The sequence below is a fragment of the Neopsephotus bourkii genome, unplaced genomic scaffold (genome assembly GCF_033783945.1).
Source record: "Neopsephotus bourkii isolate Nb327-2 ecotype Australia unplaced genomic scaffold, CSIRO-AGI_Nbou_v1 NB_1513, whole genome shotgun sequence".
NCBI classification, from domain to species: domain Eukaryota; kingdom Metazoa; phylum Chordata; class Aves; order Psittaciformes; family Psittacidae; genus Neopsephotus; species Neopsephotus bourkii.
Window position 1 is genome coordinate 433,835 of NW_026901989.1, and position 11,108 is coordinate 444,942.

The window sequence follows — 11,108 nt, forward strand, 5'->3', positions numbered from 1 at the left end:
TGACTAAGATTAGTAAGAACAGGCATGTTACACAGAACAAATGACTTCTAAATATCCAGCTGCAGCAAAGTGCTGACTCCCATCAGTGAGTGTGGTGAGGGCAAATGAAGGGCAGGATATGATCTTTAGAAACCTCGCTGAACACTATTATTGAATTGGTGGCAGTTTTGCAGATTTCTAACCTATAATAAACCTCAGCTTTGCCTCCTCAGTGCCACACTTCCCTCCACAGACTTTCTGATCTACTTTTCTTTTGCCATTATCCAACAATCCAGTTTTGTATATTTTTAAAACTCTTTCTTCTTTACTGTTTGCAAATTATTTCAGGGGGTTTGAAAGGTATTTAAATAACAGCCACAAAGTCACAAGTGCTCTGTTTCACTGCAGAGCAGACCACTTGGTAGCATCTCTACATTGCCCTGCCAATGTTCCTGCTCTCTGCTCTGCTGGGACACGTGCAGTCTCTATGCTCATTTAGTCTTTGGCTTCTCCCTTCAAAGCTGACAATAAGGGCATCATACAGGGTACACCACTCCAGTGAGTTTGTCTGATAAAATGCTTAACTGTTAGGCCTGTGCTTAATACAATTTTATTTCATAGAAGTCACAGAAACAATCAGATCTTGGCCCTTATGTTCTATAATTCTTGGAACCAGCAGTCTAGAAAGGGAACAATCTTTATGCTTAACTTGACTCAGTTTCATTTATTTGTTGTCGAATTCCTCATGGTCCAGTTTTGTTCCTTACTTTGTTGCTACTAATCTAAAAAGTATTTTATTACAGTTAAGTACAGTTGCCCTCTCTGGTTTTCCTAGCCTAATCAGACTTCTAAACCTGATTCTTTCTTGTTTTTTCTTTCATCACTGATTGGAGAAGCTTTATCTGAGAGTAATGCACTAGTGACCACTGATGACTGGCTTCTAGGGATTTTATGAATCCAGAATTAATTTGTTCCTGAGACCTGGAGAAACCATGAATGGTGAAAAGCATTGCTGGTACATGCATAATAACTGGTATAAATATTGTATCCAACACCAAAATCCCCAATAGTATAATCTATTTGCAAAGGGACCCTTAAATGCAGTTTTCTTTGACCTGTATTGTGGAAAACCGTATAAACGTCACTAAGTTAAAAAACATAAGTATTAAAGCATTAGTAGTATTGTTAAATGAGTATTTTCCTGTTTCTTGGGGGCTACTAGCTCAGCTGTAATCATTGCTCTGTGCGTGCCTGTGTGTTTTGCCAATCACATAAGTGAAATAAAAATGCCCTAATTTCTGCAACTTTGCTTTCATTGCACTGTAAAGCGCTAAAAGCAAGAAACAGTTTCCTGAAGAACTCCTCCATAGCAGGCCCTTGAACAAGATGACTGTTTCTAATAAGCAACAGCTGTCGTTGTGGTTTTACTAGTCAAATGATTCATGTCTTTTGCTCAGAAATGATAAGTGGAACAAATGTTTACTTAGATATGTAACAGAGGAACAATTGAAAAATAGTAGACTGTCAAATAGAAATATTTTCCTGTTATCTGATCCTTTACAATTAGTCTGAACTGGATTTTAGTCTAAAGGCAATGCTAGAGTGGTGCAGGCAGGATGGTGAAGAGTTTAGCTGACAGCATTCTGCAAACCAAATGCTGCAAGCTGATTTGAAAATGCCTGCAGTGGCCCTGCAGATTTGAGAGGGATACAAGCACCTCTGTGCAAACTGCTTCCCACACCCTCATTCCTGGCAGTCTCCCATCCTATCTTTAGTCATCTTTGTAGGGGACAGAGTGAACTTACCATTTCTGCTATGTCTTCAGGGTGTATCAAAGTGCTTCTCTGATGCTTGGTCTTGAGTGAAGACCCTCTGTTGGCCACCACTTCCCCAGGATTTTATGGGGTCTTCTGGGAGCAGCAGATTAAATGAGGAACAGTATTCCAGTACAGGAGATTCCAGGCTCTTTTCAAGGACAAAAAGATTACATTACCCTTTAGATGTTGGGAAGGAGAACCTAACAGACCCTTGATATATCTCTGCTGAGCCTGGAGGCTGCTGAAGTCAGAGAGATTTGACACCGCTGTGGCATCACAGGGCTAGAGGTAAATTTTTGTTAAGTGTTAGAGGAAGCAGAAGCAGGTTAACTCTTATGAGCCTAAGAAGACAGCATCAAAAACTGGTGTCTTCTGCCTTTGAAGGAGGGGCTGGGAGACAAATAAGCATGCAGAAGGCCAAGGGAGCCTAGGGATGCTCAGTGTACAAATGACATTGAATGAAGTATCTGGCTAACAAACTAGTGTACTTCTATATCTTATTTAAACTTACATTGCTGCTTGCCAGTAGAATAGGGTTTAAATCCACCTTAATTTTGCATAGATTCTGGACTTTGCGGCTTTTTCAGAATCCTCTCTTCAGTATTGCTATATGACATTGCAGTACATTGTACGGAAAACTGTCAGAGCTTTAGTTTCCCAACTGCAAAATGGGGGTAATATTTCCTTTCTCCCAGCTTTTATTCAGCTTACAAGGCCCCCAGGACTCGAATTCTTTTATTGCATGTTTCTGTATTGTCTTGTACAACAAGACCCTGATCTCAGTTGAAGCCCATAAGTAGCACTAAAATATAAATAGATAATAATAAAAAAATAATTTTGACACAAAATGGAATTTTATATTCTGGAGAGTGAAATAAAATATGTACTAAAGTCTACTAAAGTGTAACCATGAGATCAAATGGTAAAATTCTTCTGGCAACAAAGAGTTGACACAAATTTGTGAGATTAAATTGAACCAACTCAACGGTGGTTTATTCATATAAAGCATATGAAAAAAAGTGAGATTATCAAATTACCCTCACAGCATGGATTTTGACATGGATGTAGACTCACTGAGCCACCGGAGGACTGAGCAGGTGCATTGTTGTAATTATACCCTCAGTCTTGTGAGGAAGAAGCAAACTTCCCAGTTGCTTCCCTAGTGGAGATAAGGTGTTATCAGCCATCAACAGATGAGAGGGGAGAACAAGGACAAGGCACCTGATGGGAGAAAGGGGAAGAAAAGAGGAAGCAAAGAGAGCATATTCATAATGCTACTCTTTTAAAAATAATGCATATACACATCTACTCCAAGCCATTTGAATGCCAGTTCTAGTACTTGCTCCTTGTAGCTCTGAGTAACCCTTCTGCATGGTGGGGAACACAAAATCCTTTTTTAACGTTTTCTCTTTTATGGTCTTGTAGTGAGGTATCTGGCTAAATGTAATGATTTATTTGTTTATTAATTAATCAACATCAGACACTCTAGGAGTTACAATCCAAACAGTCCCCCACACAGGTTTTTATCACCTTATTCTGTACCCCTAGGGAAATACACATCTTTTTTTTCAGGAGCATGAATGGACATTTCTATAAATTGCAAATACTTGGGTGAATGTAATATGCAATATTATTCATCTTTGTATTCCAGGTGAATCCAGACTAGACTTCCGGCCTCTAGGGGATTCTGCTTCATATAATTATCAGTATTCAAAGAATGATTGTAGATGTTGTAGCTTAACAGCAGGTGAGTGGTCCTTATCTGAATATTAAATGCAACTGAATTTCTGGGTTATCTCTGGATAAATGTTTGTAGAGTCATTAGTGAAAGCATGCAGCCATAATCCCAACTGCTATTCTTCTTACAAAGGATTTCCAATTCTGTTTTGAATTCCTTTATAGGATGAATTGTTCAACTCTCCTTCCTGTACACACAATCTTGTCCCTTGGTTGGACTAACAGAAACATCAAGGAAAGTGCCTTGTAAGTAGTACCAACTCTGTCTTTTTTTTTTTTTTTTTTGAAGAAATATAGGGAAGGGTGACAAAGAGAAAGATTTATTATTTCCTTTAAGCACTATTAGAGCTCTGAGTGTTGGGAAAAGGTTCTTCAGTAAAATGCTCCTTTGTCCTTCCCAAGTTCTGGGAACTTTAGTTCGATATTCAGCGTTCTTACTGCACGATCTGAGAGAAGCTATATGTATTTCTTTAGTAAAAACCTTTTATTACTGTTTTAAAGTGGGAGATTTAATATATTTTAACACTGTTTTAGGAGCTTGATAGTGGATGCTATGTGAATATAGTAAATAGTAGCTACACGAAAATTAATAGTAACAGAGAACAACCGCCCCTCCTACTGAGCAGAAACAACAGACCAGAACCAGCACGGGAAAATTATTGGAGATAGAAGAAAGATTATTGTGGGACTATATAACATGAGATTTTTGAGGCACAACTCATGTTTCGGTCCCTGCATGTGAAGACCATCGTGGTCCTGCTAAAGAGCCTTTTTGAAGAGGAATTTTCAAGGTGGACATACTCCACCACAAAGTAACTAGCCTTACCCCTTGTTAGGCACCACAAAGGCTTTATACTCATTGAAGCCTGGGCCATCAGGGGCAAAACAGGTTATCACAGTTATTGCAAACAATTTGTTTAAATTGTACATAAAAAATTAATAATAAATTAAATATTATTTAATTGAATATTAAAAACCACAAACACCCCCCACACACACATGGGGCCATCACTATAGTAAGCCATGTACTGTTTATGTTAATTCCCATTTATTTTGAGCTGAGCTTTTGGCATAACATAGGTATCATCTTTCGTTTTCAAGCAGTATACCTCTCATTTCAGCTGTTTCAGGCTTCTGCAGACTCAGACAGATGATGCTCCTCCTGTCTACAAGACTTTCTGGTCTCCTTTGACAAAATATACAGTAGAAGCATTTATTCAAAAAAAGAAGAATGCTGAGTACAATTTTGTATTTATCTCTGAATTATCCAGCAAGAAAGACATGCAGCCTCAAGGACTAGGAAATACAAAGGACTCTGCTTCTAGATGCCAAAGTCCCATTTCATTTAGTAATAAGAAATAGGGAGAGCTTTTTCTAGCATGTGAGCACTTCTATGTATTTTTACCTAAAATTATTTAAGTATGTAAATCTCAAGTTTTGGAAGTGCACTGATTCAGACTCCTCCATCAAGAAATGAGTATTCCCGTAGTTCTCAACCTTCCTAGCTTTGTTCTTTAGGACATCAACAGTGAATGTTAATGGGGGCTTGTTCAGGTGCTTTGTACCTATGCTATGATTGCCAGCAAATTAGGAAAGAGAGCCTTAAAGGTGTGTGTTTTTTTCCCAGCCCCATATTCCTAAGTGTATTTATATGAAATTGGACAGTACAATAATTACAGTATCATCTCTGGTATTCCTGTTTTCATAATGTTGAAAAGGAAAAAAGAAAAAAGAAACTGAATAAGCAGTGTTTTTGGTTGTGTTTGTCATTGTGAGGATCCTCTGTTACACAGAAGGACTTTTGCATATTTGGGCAAGAGCCTTGTGAGGACTCCCTGCTTTAGGATCAGAAATACTCTATTTTGTTAGCAGAAATCAGCAACTGTTTTCTATTTGGCATTTTTATATGCAATTAAAAAAGAAAAGAAAAAAAATAGTAAAAATATTTCAGCCAAAACTGTTCTATACAGTTCAGAATCCAAATTTTCATTCTTGCTCAAGTATGAGTCACCTGCAGTCACTGAGATTAGTTCTGATTTATCCTTAAACATGTCCATTTTCTCATGATGTGTTTTAGCAATAACTGACCTCATGTTATTTGTATTCACTTCTATTTTTAAAATCTCTCAAAGCACTTGCACACCTCCTGATTTAAAAATAAGCCCTTTAACAGGCCGTCAGCACTTAGAAGCCAAAGGACAAGTCCCAATCCATCTGAGGCTGGTGGAAATTCTGACATTTATTCTAGTGGTGAAATCATAATTTTGTCAAAGTGTACAGTAAAGGGGAAGATTATTTGCTTAGAGAGCGATGAGGGTTGGCTTTGTCCATGTCATCAAGTGAATGATGGCTGATTTAAGAATGAAACTTGGATCTGCTCACAGAGGCAGTCAATCATTAGACCAGATGCCCCTGTTCAGCTCAGCTAACCAGTGACAAAAACACAGGAATATAATGGGAGAGAGAAAAAAAAAGTTATTTTATTTTATAGAACCTGAAAATCTCTCATGTTTCTGTATTGTATCTTCAAAAAACTTACAAAAGCAGTGATCTAATCTGGTATATGGCTTTTCTCTAGCTGACTGACTGAGGTTGGGCATTGTGGTCTTTATTCGTAACTTTGACCAATTTCAGAGACACTATTTGTATGTAGGAGGGCTGAACAGAACAGCTACAACGTATGCTAGCTGTAATCTGAGGTTGAAATATATGCTTTCCACTGCAGATACAGACCCTTGACTATCACCCCAGCAGGTGCTGCCAGGCACCAGTCTTCTGAGACACAGTCAATATCTACCTGAGATCACATTGTGGTTTTGACCTCCTAAGCAGATCTGTGTTTTGGCAGAATTTTTAAAACACCCCCAGCAATGCAGACAGAGTCTTAAGCAATATGATAAATACTGTAGTACATATTTTACAATTGTATAATATTTGCGTTAGGAATGTAGTTGTTTCCAAGTCCCATACTACATACTTGTCTGTCAAATTTCTGATGGAAGAAGACTGTGAAGATACAACCTGATGCTCTGGCTGCTTGGTTCTGGTCCAGGAGGGAGAAGCACTAACAATGCCTTTCCAGCTCCCCTTGTGCAGAGACTGTGACAGGCACAGACCCGGCCTGCTGCCATCGTTGCCCTGCCTCTCTGCCTGTCATGTAGGTAAGGGTATGAAATGCAGTGAGGGTGACTGACTACGTTCTGGTTTTATAACCCACCAGCCACCCCAGCAGAGCCACAGTCAACCTTTATGAAACTGTAGCAATTATCATAACACAACACGGTCAGCCCAGATCCAAAACCTTGAACTGCTGGTGCTCCCTTGACTGCTATTGAGTATGTGCGCAGATGCTTACAGGCCCCAGGCTGTTCAATAAAGTCGGAAAGAGGCCCATAGCAGGTAAATTACTGTTAGCCATAGAGACATTCCTATACAGGGAAGGATGTGAGCTATGCAAATATCTACTCTATAAATCTGTTATGTGGCTTGGGAGAAAAACAAAAAAGCCACTTTAAAATTTGCTCCAAACTTGGCCACAGTTTAGTTTTGTTTGTTCAAAGAAATTGAGTTAACTTTATTGTTATTTGTGTTTGGATCAAAGAAAACTATGAAAATAAACATTAGACAGAATTATAATCAACACTGGAAAAGAAATGTTTACTAAAGATTTTCCTCTGTGTTCTCTTACCAGCATTAATAATATTTTCTTTTGCTAAACTATTCTTGCTTCCTTCAAAGAGATTGATTTCAGCAGAAAGAACAAACATATGCAAATAAACTGAATGATGTTATACCCCCTACCCCTATCCCCCCAAACTACATCAGATAATTCCATATTGTTAGTCTGCATTACAGTTTTATCAGTTTTTTGTCTTAATCAGATATGAAGCTCTCGCAGTACATCTCTAGAACTGGGCTGTGACCCTGAAGTGACTCTACAGCACAGAAGCAGCCTTAACCCTGCTGCAATCTAATAGTTCAAATTTAACGGATTTGTTTTTTCAGTGGAAATAATGGCTTCCTGTCACAAAACAGAGCCACAGATTACATATCTGATAAATCTGGCTTTGGCATGATTTTTTCATGTAACACACAATTAACAGTGCTTTTCATTAGAGTCATGGTTTAGAGATTCTGTGATTTGGTGAAGGCATTAATACATTCATTACTATGCATTTTCTTAAAAAAAAAATAAATACTACATTCTGCTCATGCTTTACAAACAAATAATACTCTTATTTGAAAGAGCTCACCTATGTTTTCCAGTGTTAATTTAGCCTCAAAACACTATACTGAAATTATTACCACTAAGTGCTGATCTATTTTTTCACAAGGCATATAATTATAATTGATAACCCAAAATGTAAATAGAGTAATTTTGATTTTATAAGCTAACACCCATGTAGATACTGAAGATTTCCACATTATAGCTATAATTGTTGTTTGTCATGCTATAATCCCCTAAACATTATCAACAAATTAATAGCAGAACAATACACAAGAAGTTATACAGTTCTTCTATGGATAATATTACATGTTTTGAAGGAGTTTATTATCTTTAGTTTGAAGTCACAATTCAGAATTGATTGTGGTGCTTTCATTGGTTATCTTCAGCCCACCCAACCACCAGGCTCATACTGCTGCGTGTTGCTAACTCCTGGCATTTACAATGAGGTGATCATCACCTTGTAGTTCATTGGTGTGAATGCTGGTCAGATGGCCTGTATTTTATTAACAGAAAAAGGGTCACAAGTCAAATACATGCCTGGGGTCAGTGAGCAAATACAAAAAGAAGATTAGAGGAACAAAAAAATGTGACTGGAGGAGTAAAATCCCACTGGGGGTTAATCGAGCAGAAATGTATCAAAGAATGTAAACTACCCTTTCCTTTGTTATTCATCATACAGGACGCAGTTCCTATGTCCTGCTGATTGCAGCTATATAGAGCATCATCTCCAGAATGCTATCTTTTAATGATCTCTTTCTACAGAGCCTTACAGAGGATCTTCCCATAACGCTACTGCTTACTGCTGTTACTACTGCTACTACTACACAAACAACTACAAAAATTAAACCCACATAGCATAAATATACAAATTACAAATATTTGCTTCACCTAATATCATACAATGCAGAGATTGCCTATAAAAATAAGAGAAAAATATCATCCAATGTCACTTTTCTGGGATTCTCTTCTGCCTTCAAGTTGAAAAGACTGGACCAACAATTAACTTCACTATTACACTGATTTAGTTTCCACTTGCAAAGCAAAAGAATTAATAAAAATGTTTCTGAAGAGATGGTGTTGTACTGCTATAGTTTCAGGTTTTCTGAGAAAAAATGTCCTTTTAAAAGACAGAACAACAGAAAAGGAGCTGGCATTCCTGATCTGCACCATAAGTACTGGACTTGGTGGGACCCAAATGGCAGCAGTCAAGAAAAATCACAGGGTACTTACCAAGCAGCAGCTGATTTTCTCTTCTGATACATGTTCATCGCTCTTTCTGTGACAAGAAGCAGAATATTCTGCCTTATTTGAGCTATGCACATTTGTCTAATTCTTTAAAATCCCAGCAGTAGAAAGATTCCCTTTTCATCAATTTTCATTTATTATGCTTGTAGCTACACATTGTAATATGAATTCTTCTATTCATGTATAGGGCACATCTATAGATTTTCTGTTTTCACACATCACATGAAAAGCATATTTCAAAACTATTGCATTATCATGTGCCAGAATAATATTGCTGTGGGAATGCAGACACATTATCAAAAGTACAGTGTAAAGCAAGGAAGTGAGAGTCAGGAAGGAAGGAATTCTTAGTTCTATGACCACATGCCACTGACTTACTGTGCAATATTCATAAAGTCTTTTCATCTTATTTTGGCATACTTTTTATATATAAAAGAAGCAATATGTCCTTCTGTACAGCTGAAATAAATGGCCCAATCATGCCCTTGAAGAGCAAAATTGGGATTTCTGTCATCAGCGTCAAGATGAGCCAAACCAGACTCAGAGACTGTAAATCTTTACATTCCAAAGAAAGACACTACATGCATGAAAATTTTATGGCCAGGTACAAATTGTGTAGACTACCAAAGGATTAATGTTTAACAAAACACTTTAAATGTAAGTATTCCTTGAACTAAAATCAAAGGTTTCCTTAGTTACCTGTGTAGCTATCTATACATATCTTCCCATACTATTTATTTTCACACCATTATATACCTTCTTATTTTCAGAACATTACATACCTTCATACATTATATGCCTCCTTCAGGAATATATATATTTGATTCTGCATTGTTTAGCAAAGTATATTTCTAGAAACTATATCTATATTATCTATAGACAATACAAATTATTACAGAATGGATTTAGACAGGTTTATAAAATAATAATAGGTACTTAATATATAAAAAAGCATATAAAAACCAGAAAAACTGCTATAACTACATTGAAATTCAACTAATATATTTCTAAGACATCATGTGCTTAGAGTGTTTTTTTAAAGCTTACATTTCAGTCTTCTGAGTCCTTTCTATGGAATACAGTTCACTAAAACATAACACGCTGAAGTTTCTCTGCTATCTTAGTGTAGAAGCATTACTCAGAATAGCTAACTTTTTAATAATGTGGTCAAAATATTTTAAGAAATATCACCTTATGAAATACAATTAATTACCTTTGCGTTGGTATTATGTGGAGGAGACATACTCTATACTTTGGACAGCAATGTTGAGATGTATTGAAGTTTGCAGAATGTTATCATGCAGTATTACTATTTAAAGGGTTGTGAATAAGAATTTTACTGCAGTCACAACATATACATTGAGCTCTTCCAGTACATTGATCATTCAAATAAAAAGAAAGGAATGGTTTTGATCTGCAAAGAAGATGGGTAAAAAGTAAGCCTACTCATCTTAACTCTGCATTAGGGAAAAAAATGAACTTTGATCTATCATATTGCAGAGCCACTTGTATTTCAATGGCAATTTATAAATTCTTTAATAGTCAAAGCTTCCAAGTAGTAAAAGCTTCTTAGACTTCCTAATCTAATAGCCATTATTTAACATTTTTATTCTGTATGTCTTACTGTTCAGAAGGAAGAAAGCAACATAATTTCTTAAGAATTCCTTTCTTTTTAAGAAATGTGGCAATGGAGCCAAATACTACTAATTTTGTTCTTCCTCATGCTGAGATAAAAAACAAAGCAGAATCCCACTTTAATGTGTCTTAACATTTCTTACCTAAGCTGATAGATAGCACTGTGTATCAGCAGTGGCACTGTCTTAAGGTCAGGATATAGCAGCACTACACCCTAACGAACACCTCTTCCCTTGGGAGTGGAGTTTCTGCTGTTAGCACCATCTCCCTGCCCACTTGCTGACAGCGCTGGACTGAAGATACAGCTCTGCCTGCGGTGCTCCCACCAGCCCCAGTCTGGGTACCTTCCACCCTATGGGGAGCAATTAGGAAGCTTCTGCTGTGCTTCAGCCACCACAACTTCTGCAATTTGAGTTATAGAAGATATAAAAAGTCTCTCTGCTTCCTTCTCCCAACCGCAGATGGGT

At 37.2% G+C, this 11,108-nt stretch overlaps 1 long non-coding RNA gene across 1 annotated transcript; it reads right to left on the reverse strand.

Annotated features, from left to right (window-relative positions):
- Positions 1 to 3,235: 3,235 nt before the first annotated feature.
- Positions 3,236 to 7,301, reverse strand: LOC133221183 (uncharacterized). The gene is made up of 2 exons (XR_009727921.1): positions 6,507 to 7,301; positions 3,236 to 3,751 (listed from the first exon to the last, which is right to left on the reverse strand). It is a non-coding gene; the product is annotated as an uncharacterized LOC133221183 (long non-coding RNA).
- Between the last annotated feature and the right edge of the window lie 3,807 nt (positions 7,302 to 11,108).